General features: G+C 37.2%; 1 protein-coding gene across 1 annotated transcript in view; it reads left to right on the top strand.

Moving 5' to 3' along the window:
* LOC144963169 (small ribosomal subunit protein eS7-like) overlaps positions 1-16,349 on the top strand; it is a 174,632-nt gene that overhangs the window by 88,769 nt on the left and 69,514 nt on the right. The window lies entirely within an intron of this gene.

Raw genomic sequence — 16,349 nt, 5'->3', positions numbered from 1 at the left:
TGAACCTGCGACCTTATTGGTACGACAACTCCGCCTGGCAGGTGAGAGCGTGGCTCTACCGTGTGAGCTATCCACGAACACAAATATTCGTTTCAAACTCAAAGTCATTACTAGATCCCTCTCTCACCCACTTCTTGAGACCGCCGATTCGTTCGTACACCACCATCGCGAATAATTTTGACCAGCAGTTAAGCCTAATAGCCAATATTCTCAACACAAACATATAACATAGAAACGATTGAGACATTGAGTATGCTCCGGTGTATGGGGTGAATTTTTAATTCAGAAAAGTGAGTGGAGCAGGCACTTACGTTGGTAACAACAAGATATGAAGTGAATAGAAAAGTGCCAGAAGACAATAGAGAATAAAAATTTTTCGCGGCGGTGGTGGGGTTTGAACCTACGACCTTATTGGTACGACAACTCCGCCTGGCAGGTGAGAGCGTGGCTCTACCGTGTGAGCTATCCACGAACACAAATATTCGTTTCAAACTCAAAGTCATTACTAGATCCCTCTCTCACCCACTTCTTGAGACCGCCGATTCGTTCGTACACCACCATCGCGAATAATTTTGACCAGCAGTTAAGCCTAATAGCCAATATTCTCAACACAAACATATAACATAGAAACGATTGAGACATTGAGTATGCTCCGGTGTATGGGGTGAATTTTTAATTCAGAAAAATTTTTATTCTCTATTGTCTTCTGGCACTTTTCTATTCACTTCATATCTTGTTGTTACCAACGTAAGTGCCTGCTCCACTCACTTTTCTGAATTAAAAATTCACCCCATACACCGGAGCATACTCAATGTCTCAATCGTTTCTATGTTATATGTTTGTGTTGAGAATATTGGCTATTAGGCTTAACTGCTGGTCAAAATTATTCGCGATGGTGGTGTACGAACGAATCGGCGGTCTCAAGAAGTGGGTGAGAGAGGGATCTAGTAATGACTTTGAGTTTGAAACGAATATTTGTGTTCGTGGATAGCTCACACGGTAGAGCCACGCTCTCACCTGCCAGGCGGAGTTGTCGTACCAATAAGGTCGCAGGTTCAAACCCCACCACCGCCGCGAAAAATTTTTATTCTCTATTGTCTTCTGGCACTTTTCTATTCACTTCATATCTTGTTGTTACCAACGTAAGTGCCTGCTCCACTCACTTTTCTGAATTAAAAATTCACCCCATACACCGGAGCATACTCAATGTCTCAATCGTTTCTATGTTATATGTTTGTGTTGAGAATATTGGCTATTAGGCTTAACTGCTGGTCAAAATTATTCGCGATGGTGGTGTACGAACGAATCGGCGGTCTCAAGAAGTGGGTGAGAGAGGGATCTAGTAATGACTTTGAGTTTGAAACGAATATTTGTGTTCGTGGATAGCTCACACGGTAGAGCCACGCTCTCACCTGCCAGGCGGAGTTGTCGTACCAATAAGGTCGCAGGTTCAAACCCCACCACCGCCGCGAAAAATTTTTATTCTCTATTGTCTTCTGGCACTTTTCTATTCACTTCATATCTTGTTGTTACCAACGTAAGTGCCTGCTCCACTCACTTTTCTGAATTAAAAATTCACCCCATACACCGGAGCATACTCAATGTCTCAATCGTTTCTATGTTATATGTTTGTGTTGGGAATATTGGCTATTAGGCTTAACTGCTGGTCAAAATTATTCGCGATGGTGGTGTACGAACGAATCGGCGGTCTCAAGAAGTGGGTGAGAGAGGGATCTAGTAATGACTTTGAGTTTGAAACGAATATTTGTGTTCGTGGATAGCTCACACGGTAGAGCCACGCTCTCACCTGCCAGGCGGAGTTGTCGTACCAATAAGGTCGCAGGTTCAAACCCCACCACCGCCGCGAAAAATTTTTATTCTCTATTGTCTTCTGGCACTTTTCTATTCACTTCATATCTTGTTGTTACCAACGTAAGTGCCTGCTCCACTCACTTTTCTGAATTAAAAATTCACCCCATACACCGGAGCATACTCAATGTCTCAATCGTTTCTATGTTATATGTTTGTGTTGAGAATATTGGCTATTAGGCTTAACTGCTGGTCAAAATTATTCGCGATGGTGGTGTACGAACGAATCGGCGGTCTCAAGAAGTGGGTGAGAGAGGGATCTAGTAATGACTTTGAGTTTGAAACGAATATTTGTGTTCGTGGATAGCTCACACGGTAGAGCCACGCTCTCACCTGCCAGGCGGAGTTGTCGTACCAATAAGGTCGCAGGTTCAAACCCCACCACCGCCGCGAAAAATTTTTATTCTCTATTGTCTTCTGGCACTTTTCTATTCACTTCATATCTTGTTGAGACCCCGTGTAAAGCGCTTTGAGCATGGTTATTGGATATTCCTGGTTTTAAAAACTCAATTTTATATATATATGTATATATATATATATATATATATATATATATATATATATATATATATATAAAGAGAGAGAGAGGAGGGAGAGAGAGAGAGAGAGAGAGAGAGAGAGAGAGAGAGGGAGAGAGAGAGGAGGGAGAGAGAGAGAGAGAGAGAGAGAGAGAGAGAGAGAGAGAGAGAGAGAGAGAGAGAGAGAGAGAATGACAATCCAACGGTCTCGTGTCAGCGTTAATTCTTTGAGCAAACCACAAGGTTGGTACCGTCTTATCTTTACATCAAATCTATATTATTCAGGATTACCGACGTGTCTTCACGACAAACCAACGGTGTCATGCCAAATTTTAACAAACTCCTTTTTTTTCCTATCTGGACGAAACAATGTTGTAGAAGAATATGTAAAAAGACGAAACGAAGTGAGAACAAATAATTAATATTTCTCTTCATTAATTTGTTCATATATATATATATATATATATATATATATATATATATATATATATATATATATATGATTGAGGGGAGTTAGCTGGAACCACGTAGAGTGCTCGACAACACATTAATGAAGCGAAATATTAATTATATATATATATATATATATATAAATTATATATATATATAAATTATATATGTATATATATATATATATTATTATTATTATTATTATTATTATTATTATTATTATTATTATGATTATTATTATATTATTATTATTATTATTATTATTATTATTAAACGTAAAATGAATATTGTCATTTAATGGCATGAAATGTATGTATATAATTATTGGTGACTGTTTTAAATTATCCATCCCAATCGTTTGTTGTTATTACAGGCAGGATTTACTCCTATTAGCCTTTAAACCATAAAATGACATGATAAATATTGATTGACTTCGACCTGTACTTATTGCCAGGTCTGATAACCCAAATTGTTATTGTCTCTTTGTTGTAATGGAAACACTCTCAAACCAACACAAAATATTCTCCATTACAACAATGTTAAAACGAGCCCAAAATTGCGTTTGGCTATCAGACCTGTAAATACATTAACGTCGACTGACTCAAACTGCGAAATAGTTTCCTGACTGGCGTTTCTTAAGAGGGAAGGAAAAGTTTTCTGACCAAAAGGGGAAAAAATGTGTTTTGTCAGAGTGTGGCGGTAAATCTTACAATCTGGACAATAAGGTGGTTAGTCGTACAATGAAGCATGCTTGAATTAAGTGATCAGAGCTCGCAGACAAAAGGGCTTTCTGGCCCTTGCGGCGATATAATGGGCTGCCACTCATTCCCAACAATGGCCGTTATGCTTTTGTAAGTGTATGTGTGTGTACATGATTGTATATTTATGTGTGTGTTGTGTGTGTTATGTGAGCGTGTGCGTGTGTGTGTGTGTGTGTGTGTGTGTGTGTGTGATTATTATATTTTCTATCATAGTCCCATTAGAATGGCAAACAATTTGGCTGTTTGCAAAATGTCTTAAATCATGTGGCGGCAGCAATGAGGACACCCCCTGCGGGACATGTAGAAACGTGGCAACATATTTTGAGTGATGCCAGTTGAAAGAACCCTTATGAGTTTTTTTCCCTGATTTTGATTTAGATTTTTTTTTTCTTTTCTTTTTTTTTTTTTTTTTTTTTTTTTTTTTTTTGGTCAACTAAAACTACAAAACTGATTTTTGAAATGTCAAAATCAAAATATAACCCATATATGCTTAATGAAAACCGTGAAGTTTTTAAAAACTTAATGAAATAGGATTTAACAGTCGTGACGTTACTTCCCTCGTAATGACGCATAGTAACTTAGTAACTGGTTCTAAACTATCGGAACAATGGCGGACGACGAGCATAAAAGTGTATCCAGAGGAGAAAAACATTATAAATCTGATCATGTTTTGACTTTTATACATTCTGATGACATGACATGTGAATAAGTTCTAGCCAGCACGAAGAATAAAAAGTACTGATTTTCTTTGTTTAGAACCAAGTTGCTCGTTGCGGGGCGGTCAGATTATTGAATCCTATTCCCTTTGCTCATCCCCGAGGGAAAATTTGTCTTTAAGGTCTATTCCAAGGGAAGACTGGAATAACCCAAGGGTCAATCGCACAGCAGCGCCGTAAAGCGAGCTAAGGCGAGGTGATAGTCGAACTCGGTACCTTTCGGGTATAACGCAAAGACCATACCATTGAAGTTTGATCACCATTCCTTGTTCTCAAAAAATTCAACCAGACTATAAACGCTTAAGGTTACATAATATTTGTGAGTTGGTACGAATGATCTGACGAGAACTGGTGAGTTCTTAACTGAAAAAAAGGTGAAATAAAAGTAGTCCTTCACATCCATTCGGCCATTGGAACCGGAGTTTGCTCCGGTTTCTATAGGACGCTAGTCTATCGCAAAGTACTTTCCGCCAGATATAACAGACCTAGCTACCCAATCATTGCTGGGTGGACAGGGGGGTCAGAAAAAATCTCGACTGCACATTGGATCGATCTCGGCCCCTTTGCGCGTGAACCGAGTGCTTTACCAACTGAGCTATAGGGACCCCCCCCCCCCCCCCCCTCTTAACTGAAATGTAGTCCATCAATTTGCAACAGTCTCTTCACAGACTCAAAACAGAATGACAGAAACGGAATCATAAAGAGAGAGAGAGAGAGAGAGAGATCGATCACATTCTGCCAGTTATTATTCTATCGTTCTTTGGCCTTTGGTCGAAGGGAGCAGTGAGTCGCCTGACCAAAACATATGATGTTGACAGCTGAGCAGTCTGGCTTGTTCATTTATTTATACTAATTATTACCGGCATCAAGAGATGTCTGATGAAGTAAAACTCCCAAAGGTCAGTTGTACTTTACAGTGCAGACATGGCTAGCTATGTCCAAACTTCATGTTTTGAGAAAGATGCATTTGAATGGTTATTTTCGTTTTGTTTTGTTTTGTTTTGTTTTTCTTTTTTTTATATTTGGATTTTGTTTTTACGGGGTATTTTTTGTTTGCTTTTGTTTTGGTTTTTTTGTTTGTTTGTTTTTTTTTTTTTTTTTGTTTGTTTTTTTTTTTTTTGTGTTTTTTTTTTGGGTTTTTTTTTGTTTTTTGTTTTTTTTTTGTTTTTTTTTTTTGGGGGAGGGGGGGGGGGTTCAACTCGTATTAAAATTGCTAATTTTTAACCTGATGAAACAGTAATATTTAGGTAAAACTAAACTAATAGTAGGCAATATTAAATAGGGACTGGCGGTTAGAATGAATTTCTTGGATATGGTCACCTCTGGCAATCAGTCGACGATATGTCGTAGATACCTAGAATGCAGTTGACGTCTTACTCCAATGTACTGTTCGTTTATTTATGCCAGCCAGAAGGGGGGGGGGGTCTGTTCTCATTGTGTTCTGTCCAACATATTATTCGTGGTTTACGTTACACACACGTTTGTGTGATGCTGCAACCTATGTGTTATTGCTTTGCCAATTACATTTGGTAGACACACACACACACAAACACACACATACACAAAGAGAGAGAGAGAGAGAGAGAGAGAGAGAGAGAGAGAGAGAGAGAGAGAGAGAGAGAGAGAGAGAGAGAGAGTGAAAGAGAGAGAGAGAGAAAGAGAGATAGAGGAGATATTCCCTATAAAATGAATGAAACTGACGTAACGTAGCATTTTACAATTGTTTTTAGACCGCCAGTTGAAGGTTTAATTCTCACTGAATTCTCTCGCTATAAAAACGGTAAAGACTACACTTAGGTTTTTATGCACCTGGAGCTTTATTGTATAGAGGATTGAGTGCAATATAAATAAACTTCATTATTACTATTATTATTATTATTATTATTATTATTATTATTATTATTATTATTATTATTATTGGTGCGATTAATATGGCGAGCAGAAGTGGTGAATATTTTACGTAAACGCATACCGTATAATAGTGCTATGTCCTTAAGTAACATATTCTCCTGTTCTGCCCACTAGATAAATAATATCAAGACCCAAAAAAATTCTAATCTTATACGTTTGTTTTTGGATTTAGATAAACGATCTCCAATGGAAACCGCGACATGAAAGACGTTCCATCAACAAACACCTCATATTCTACAAAGCACAAAACGGAAAACTTGAAATTCAACGAGCTATTTGAAACGGAACCACAATAAAACAAGAAACTCAGCATTTAATTTTGAAATCCTCCACTCAAGAACAAGCCATCATCTTGACTCTTTCTTCTCATCCACCATCCGACTTTGGAACTCCCTAACAACCAATTGTAAACAAGCCAATGCGACTGATGACTTCAAAAAATCGCTCCCTGCTTCCCTCTAAAACCCCTGTTACTGTAAAATCGACCAAACAATCTTCAGACGAAGCCTTGGCCATAATGGAAGAAGAAGAAGAAGAAGAAGAAGAAGAAGAAGAAGAAGAAGAAGAAAGAAGAAGAAGAAGAAGAAGAAGAAGAAGAAGAAGAAGAAGAAGAAGAAGAAGAAGAAGAAGAAGAAGAAGAAGAAGAAGAAGAAGAAGAAGAAGAAGAAGAAGAAGAAGAAGAAGAAGAAGAAGAAGAAGAAGAAGAAGAAGAAGAAGAAGAAGAAGAAGAAGAAGAAGAAGAAGAAGAGAATATAGTGAGAAGTCACCCAACTGGTAGTCTAAAATCTTAATAAAGATCTGAGTGAGGTCAAATTCAACCATTGGCGATGTCCATGTGCAAAGGTAAATTGTACTCACATGAAATGGACTTGATTCATTGGGAAATTTGGTTTGGACATCCCAATACCTTTCAGAGGGTCAGACAGATCTGGAACTGGAAAATAAATTTGATAAATATGAATATTTATATATAACGCATTTCCATGAACTTACCATGTAGTGCTTTTTTTAAAAATTGAGCTTTCATATAGCGCAATATCCACTAAACGTGCTCAAGGCGTTTTACAAGGGGTTGCTGGCCAACAGCAACACTTAACATGTAGGATGGGACATGACGCCTGTTAGGCGATATTATAATTTTTTTCGGACAGATAGAATGTTGTTAACGGCCAGGTATTCATTTTACACCTAGTAGGGTGAGAGCATGTGAGTAAAGAGTCTTTTTCAAGGAATCAACTATGCGCCGAGCGAGGCTCGAACCCAGGACCTTCCGATCCGAAAGCGAGTGTCATACCACTAGACTACATAGCTTCAGAACCATTGGACCCGTGGAGCCGGAGTTTATACCGATTTCTATAGCGTGAAACGAACAATAACAATTGCTTGCTAACCTTTGGATAGGACGCTAGTCTATAGCAAAGTACATTCCGCCAAATCTTACAGACTCTGCTACCCATTCACTGCTGGGTGGATAGAGGGGTCAGAAAAAAAATATCGACTGCACCCGGAAATCGATCTTGGACCCTTTGCGTGTGAAGCGAGTGCTCTACCAACTGAGCTATCGGGACTCCCTTTACCATACTCAAAGAGTTTCACAATGTTTCAACAGCTTTCCGAGATCCATACGCAATATCTTCCCCAATAGGCCATATGATGGAACCATATTTCTTCTTCATACATTAAAAGTCGTCGGTTTAGTCGTCCTATTTGTATACACGTTCTTACAATATCCGTCTCTGTCTAAAGTCTGGTACTCCTTGAGCGGGGTAATGTGTGTTACGTGCCTTACCCAAAGACAAACGTAGGGACCAGAATTTTCTTCATTATAGAGCAATATAGAGCAAACGTGCTCAACTAACACACTTAACAAGCCGTCCCCAGCCAACACAACATTTAACACTTAAAACAACACATGACGCCTATGAGGCAAAATTACCTTTAAAAAAAAAAATTTCAACATAGACAACGCTAGTAACGGCTAGCTACTCATTCTACCCCTGAGTACGGCGATAGAATGTGAGTAAAGAGCCTTTATTGAGTGTATCAGCCTTCGAGACCCATACGCACTATCTTCCCCATCCCCTCCATGACAGAACACAGCACACAACAGCAGTACAACTGAATAATTTATTAAGACATCATCTCAGAACGGTGAATACTGTAAATTGTAATGTACAGAAATGAAAATAATTGCTTTAATAAAGAACAAATACTAATCACTGAACGTTTCGGACTCAAAACCCCTCTTCTGCAATAAGAAAACTAGTAAAAACATGACATCTTAGAGAAGATGCAGGAGTGAGCTAGTTTGATTATCAAGAACCATTCGGACATGTACCGAGCTGTTATTATATAATTTCTTTTCGAAAGAGACAATAAATAGGTTACTCATTTTACACCTGAATTTGGTGAGAACAAGTGAGTGAAGAGCCTTTGTACCACTCACAACGGGCGGGACTCGAACCACAAAAATAACATAATTCCAAATTCACAAATTTCGTGCAAATAAATATGAAATAAATAAAAATATTTATAGAGCGCATTTCCACGGTTTTACCATGCTCAATGCGCGTCAAAATTGCTCATTTTCCATGTCATACAGTCCCAGTCACCTGATAGGCATTCTTTTTATACTAACAATCATATAATATCCGTCGCTGCCTATACCGCGTACTTATCCACAACCCAGTGAAACGGGGTAATGTGTTTAAAGTACCTTACCCAAGGACACAACGTTGGGACCAACATTTTCTATGATCACTCTTACCCATCCGACCACTGACACTGCTTAACAATGGCTTGAATTTTATGACAAGACTAGACGCCTGAGAACTGCTGAGACACCGAGCGTTGTCTATCTTATCTTTACCCCCCCACGCCGTTTAACACCGCTGAAATGCCGACTCTTCCGAAATTACATTGCCAGCTTGTGGCCTCTGGAACTCTTCTGTGCTTTATAATTACTAACATTGTACCCCGATCTTCCACTCAGCTTCTGAGACAGATTAGAAGTGAGCACCAGGCCGTACTCCAGGGAGACTCAGCTGAACTCGAACCCTCCTGAAGTGGAGTGTTATACAACAAGACCACAAAACTTCAAAAATAGCACATGTCAAAGCATACATTTTATATAAAACAAAATTGGTTCGTTTTTCGTATTGTTCAGAAATGGGACAATTTGAAATGTCAAACAAAGAATGCAAAATATATAGATTATTTCAATGTGTTATTAGACAGGGAGATATGAAGGGATATTTATAGATAGTATGCAGATGACGTCATCGGGCTTGTTATGGTTTGCATCCGCGTTTGTGAGTTGTTCTCACTAAACTGTATTAACAAGACTATAAAGTTCTGGTTACACAGAGTTGTGTGTTGGTCCGTTATACTTCCGGATGGCAATGTTGTGAACTCCTTGGCCAAGCGCATTCTATCTGAATAACATTTGTTTGCACTGCTTTCAATCATGTATGTAAATATCATGTATTGTTTACTTATAAGACTATGGTTAGTTTCTATATGTATGGATGCATGAGTGTGTATGCGTGTTTGTGTGTGTGTGTGTGTGTGTGTGTGTGTGTTATGTGTGTGTGTGTGTGTAGTGTGGTGTGTTTTGCATGTCACGGTTAAAGATATCATAAATACAGGGTACATTTAAGTTAATTAATTTTGTCCATGGTTATAATCATTGGAATCTTTCAATCAATAGATTTTCATCATTTCTATTAATATTAAGGTCATACAAGGGATTTTATCCTATTTCGCCCTAGACCATAATACGTTATATCTTAACCTTACCTCCCAGTTTGACACAGCTAAAATGCCGACTCTTCCCAAGTTGCCTCGCCAACTTGTGAGCTCTGGAACTCTTCTGTGCTTTATAGTTACTAACATTGTACCCTGAGCTGCCCCTTAGCCTCTGAGACAAGCTTGAAGTGGGCACCAAGCCGTACTCCAAGGAGACCACGGGGACAAAGTTGGTTGGTCCACAGGTCCGATCGTCCACCACGGCGCTTAGAACCGACAGCTGTGACATCGGACGCTTTAACCGGATTTGTAAAAACGTGTCTTGGTTATCCATTGGAATTTTTGTTGTTGTAAATATTTAATTAAATATCACCTTCTAATGAAAACTATGGGTATTTTAAAGAAAACAGAATACAATTCCTCGCGGTAATAATACATGTCCATTTATCATTTCGAATCACTGAACTGTGCATAAAATACTCCGGAAAAGTATTAAATATTGGTTAAAAGATAATATTGAAATTTCACATCAAAAACGTTTTCACCACTAAAACACCACAAAAAAACGTTTTCCCATGAGGAGTAATTTACCAACAGGTCAAGGCCGACTTTTTTAAAAAATATCATAAGACCTTTCTTCCATTCTAAATATATATGGATATTTTTATTTTAAAATATATCACAGGGAATGTTATAATGATCTGACACAGGTGTGGACAGAGAAAATTTTAATTCTCTACTTTTTTTTTCTCGCTCTCCAGAGGTTGCTTTTCGTTATTCAAAATTCTATTGTACTTGACATGAAAATTAGATCCATCGTACGAAGAAGATCGTTTCTTTTAATACATATTTCCTCTGTGGGAATATAAGACAGAATTTCCTTACAAACACTGTTCGATCATTATTGGTAAAATCGTCAATGAAGTATGGTCAGTTTTGTTACACATTGTTGTTGTGATCATCAAACAACATCGATTTCCCATTAGGAAGAAAACAACACACCCGTGTTATTAGTACCATTGTCATCGTTGATGAGGGATACACGTTCCAAGTAAGTCAGTCAGAATTGGAACACATGGAGCTTTATGGTAACAACCAGGGCTGACTTCATTTACAATGTAACAACTCTGCACCACACATACACGTGCGCACACACACACACACACAAACACACACACACACACACACACACACACACACACACACACATATATACAAGTCATTCTCGCCACAGTAAACACGGTACTTGATGAGTTTGAAATGGCCATTGAAGCATTCATTACATAACATGGGAAAAGTCGACGTTAATCTGTAGATTAACTGTAACTGTAAGCTTTCTACTCGTATGGTTGACAGTGCTGTATACCTATTTATTTGCAGGTCTGATAACCCAAATTGTTTTCGGATCATTACTTTTATGAAAACACTCTCAAACCAACTTGTACTTGTTGACAGATCAGATAACCCAAATTGCAATGGTCTCGTTTTGCAACTGAAATACCCTCAACCGACGTTAATTTATTTGCAGGTCTGATAACCCAAATTGTTTTCGTCTCATAGTTGTAATGGAAATACTCTCAAACCAATACCAAATATCGTCCATAACAACAATGTTAAAACAAACCAAAAATTACTCATGGTTATCACAGACCTGCAAATATCTACACGTAGATAGGTTGACACAATTGTGGGAGTAAGGCCCCACTGTCCTTAACACACACAATAATGACAATAATCTAAACAATATTGTGAGTGCATTATAATCAATAAAGGCACAAATATTGCTCCAATGGAAGATTTTGTCCGGAAGTCACCGTCATAGAAAAAGGAACAAATAAGCCAGGTATTTTTAACAGATTCTCTCTACTTAAACCACACCAAAAAAAAAAAAACAAAAAAACAATGGAGCCTAAAATGTCAGAGTACAAACAACAATATTGCCGTAAGCTAATAAAGTCCCAGGTTTGAGATTTTGACAAGATGAGGATCATTTTAATCGATAGAAATTTGAAGGACTAGTTTTCTGGCTCAAACTTTTTTTTAATGTATTGTTTTCTTTCCTTATGAAAGCATGAAATTAGGATTAATAATCAAAGTCGTAATATCAGCATCCCTGCATGCGGACATGGAATCCATCACTATGATAGGAAGGCATTTGGATTAATCAATCTGAAAACTCTTACCTTGGCACACAATAAATACGTAAATAAATATATAAATAAAGTAGGTAATATATATATATATATATATATATATATATATATATATATATATATATATATATATATATATATATATATATATATAAGTGATCGGTTATGATCCATAGGACTTTAAACAACAAAAAGGTAGATTTTCTTTCTCACTGAATAAAAGTTGAAATTTTTCAAGTAGAGCTAGGCTGTTTGTTTTCCTAACACGTTTACCTTTAGATCATAATATTATAAGATACTTGTGTAAACGCCCGTTACTGGACTGCCTGTAAGTATATCCAGCCATTGTTATGGACAGCCATAAAATAAGCCCTGAACACGGTGATATACGTTTCTGATAAACTTTATTTTATCATAAAGGCTTCATAAAATGCTAAATTGAAGACAATAAAACTGATTGCAATAAACCTTAAAAATATCACTGCAGAATACGGCCTATTATGGGTACGGGCGTTGTGATTTTGTAAGGGTATAACACTTGACTTCGAACCCTTAATAATGATAATAATAATGATAATAATAATAATAATAATAACAATAATAATAATAATAATAATAATAATAATAATAATAATAATAATAATAATAATAATAATAATAATAATAATAATAATAATAATAATAATAATAATAATAAAAATATAAAATAATAATAATAATAATAATAAGAAGAAGAAGAAGAAGAAGAAGAAGAAGAAGAAGAAGAAGAAGAAGAAGAAGAAGAAGAAAAAAAGAAAGAATAATAAATAGCATTTCTACACTGCATAACCATGATGATGTCGTGCTCTATGCGCTTTACATTGTCATTATTATACTATATCATACAATTTGTAACAATAATCTTACAACACACACACACTCTAAATTGAAACATTATAATATAAATAAAACCAAGTAGTACAATACAATAAACGACTCTATACAAGATATTTCTCATAAAATAAATGATGGTACACTCTAGATTTTGCAATAGTGATGTTTAGTGCATCTCGTACCGGTTTGGAGAAACTTCAGGACCTGAATTATAAAGGATTATAAATGTAAACCTTGGAAGCAAACCTTACCACCAGAGCAACTTAACGAAATATAGAAAGAGTAGGTCCTTGGTTCGAGCGTAGTCATCGCTAACTTATAGCCTGACACTGACCAAAGAATGACGTCAAAAGACAAGTCTCTGGCTACAAAAGAAAACAAAATGTGAGTTGTATTCAATAGTTCAACCAATAGAATCACTCGTTTCATTGAGCTCTACTAACGACAACTCACTAGATGCTGCTCAAACCTAAAAACAAATGATGTCAAACTATGAATCCTTGTGGGTTCCAGTGTCAGGTTTTAAGATAACGACGGCTACGGTTCGAGTCCCACTCTGGGCGGTGCGTAGTTCAGTTCTTGAAAAAGACTCTTTGCTCGCATTTTCTTATCGTACTCATGTGTAAAATAAGTTCCTGGTCGGTAACAGCGTTGTATACCTTTAAAAACCCAAAGATGATTTGAACAAAACCTTGGATTTTCAGAGGGGTTCTAACCCGCTATCTCCTGACCCAGAGTCAAGAGAAAATAATATTTTCGAAATTACCTATTAAACCAACGACTCTCTCATCGAAGAGACAATGAAAAGGGAGCAGGCACTGGTGTAAGATAAATATATGAAAAGCTGTTCATAAAAAAAAAATAATTAAAAATTGAGCTTTTATATAGCGCATTATCAACTAAACGAACTCAATGCGCTTGACAACAGCAACGCTTAACATTTAGGATGATACTACAATAATTTTTTTTGGACAAAGACAACGCTGTTAACGGCCAGGTACTCATTTTACACCTGAGTACAGTGAGAGAATGTGAGTAAAGAGTATTTTCCAAGGACTCAACTATGCGCCGAGCGAGGCTCGAACCCAGGACCTTTCGATCCGAAAGCGAGTGTCATATCACAAGACCATATAGCCGCACAATTTCATGAAATAGTGCCAGACAAAGAAGAAAGAAAAAGACCCCCAAAAAAATATTTAAAAAAAAACAAAAAAAAAAAAACAAACAAAAATCAACCTTCACAAAGGATCGAAGCTCAGACTCCTTCATCTGTTTCATATGACACTTTTCTGATTTGACTTTCCCATCACAATGCCATTATTCTGCTGTACTCTGAAGAATGATTAAAACAAAACAAAACAAAACAAAACAAAACAAAACAAAAACATAACACAAACACATTTTTAAAAGTTTGGCCAGAAAAAATTCGTCCTTCAAATTATATTATCGATCGATTAAAATAACCCTCATCTTGTCAACGACTCTGAAACCTGGAACGTCAAAGAATATTTCCAGGAGGTCCCATGGTTGAGAGTTTTTGACAAGATGAGGGTTATTTTAATCGATTGATATTGAAGGACGAATTTTCTGACCAAAATGTTAAAAACATTTTTTTTTTCAAAGTACGACCCGACACCCACCGTAAAACGAGAAAGGCGCCTCGGTAGAAGATTAACTAACTGTACATCGGGTTTATTTTCGGGACAGGGATTAAGCCGTATGCTGTGTTGATCCGCTCGTTTATTGTTTCAAGTTTCCACCTACATTGCTCTGGTTGTCTTTCTGTATTTCGCTAAGTTTCTCTGATGGTAAATGTTTGCTTCCAAGGTTTAAATTTAGATCATTTCTATTTGTGCGTCCTTGTGGTCATGTGGTCATGTGGTATGACACTCGCCTCCGGACCAGTAGGACCTTGATTCAAGTATTGCTCTGGGCGACGCAAAGTTGAATCCTTGGAAAATGCTCTTTATTCATATTCAAATTTAAGTCATTTCAGCGCCGGTAAAAGGGAAGATCACATTCAGGTCACATCAGCACATTAGAAAGGAAGATCACATTAAGGTCATTTCAGCGCCGGTAAAAAGGAAGATCACATTAAGGTCACTTCAGCGCTAGGAAAAGGCTAGATCACATTTAAGTCATTTCAGCGCAGATAAAAAAAGATCACATTTAGGTCATACAAGTATCGGCGCCAGTAAAAGGAAAGATCGAATTTATGTCATTTCAGCGCCAGTAAAATGGGAGATCACATTTAGGTTATTTCAGCGCCGGTAAAAAGGAAGATTACATACAGGAAATATCAGCGCCTGTAAAAGGGAGATCACATAGCGCCGATAAAAAGGAGGATCACATTTAGGAAATAGCGCCCGTAAAAGGGAGATCACATTTAAGTCAGTTTAGCGCCAGTAAAAAAAAAACTGTTTGTTTGTTTGTTAGTTTTAATGGTTTTTGTGGTGCCTGAGACACAGTTAGGTCTTTACAGCGCTAGTAAAATTAACTAGAAAGTGGAAGAGTAAAAAAAATCTACATTTACATAAAAAGGACATGAGAAAAATTACGACATCGGGGAATGGTTCAAATAGAGAACAGATGTAAATTCCGAGTGCACACTATCACTATCAGTGAACTTAAGTTTGTAATCACCTAAAAATCACATCTAGAAATAAGCTCAGGATTCCGCTAAGAGAAATACACTCACAAATTCATATTCAAAACAAAAATATTTATATATCAGTGCAGAACAGAGAGACCGATTTACAAATGGAAAAGAATCTCCTTTCCCAACCTATATCTACATTTGACTGTTTTCCTCTTAGTTAAGAATCCCCACTGGGACCAAGAATATAATCGTGCAATTTCAGTTCAGAAAAAAAAAAAAAAAAAAAGACAAAGAGCAACTTGGAAAAGGAAAACATATTATATGGGGGATAAAAGACACAGGAAGTGACCTCCATGCCCCACCGTGGGATTGCTTTTTTTTTAATGGTTTTACGGTGCTCCGACACAATGTAGGCGGAGCGCCAGTCAAAAAAAAAAAAAAAAAAAGAAGAAAATGGGATAGTCGAAATATTCTCGATTTGCTATTGAAAGCACACAAAAAAGGGGGAATTGTTCATCTTGGGACCAGATGAAAATTCCAAGAGCATACAATCGGTGCACTTAGTTTGAGAACAAATCAAAACGCTAGAGCATTTATGTAGCGCAATATCCACTAAACATCCACAAAGCGTTTTACAAGGTCCCTAGCCAACAGCTACACTTAACATGTAGGACGAGACAAGACGCCTGTTAGGTGATATTACAATTTTTGCAGACAGAGACAACGCTGTTAACGGCCAGGTACTCATTTTA

Source organism: Berghia stephanieae, chromosome 1 (genome assembly GCF_034508935.2).
Source record: "Berghia stephanieae isolate SIO BIC M18660-M18661 chromosome 1, UCSD_Bste_1.3, whole genome shotgun sequence".
In the NCBI taxonomy this organism is placed as follows: domain Eukaryota; kingdom Metazoa; phylum Mollusca; class Gastropoda; order Nudibranchia; family Aeolidiidae; genus Berghia; species Berghia stephanieae.
The sequence above is the reverse complement of the archived record's forward strand: the minus strand, read 5'-3'. Positions and strand labels throughout refer to the sequence as shown.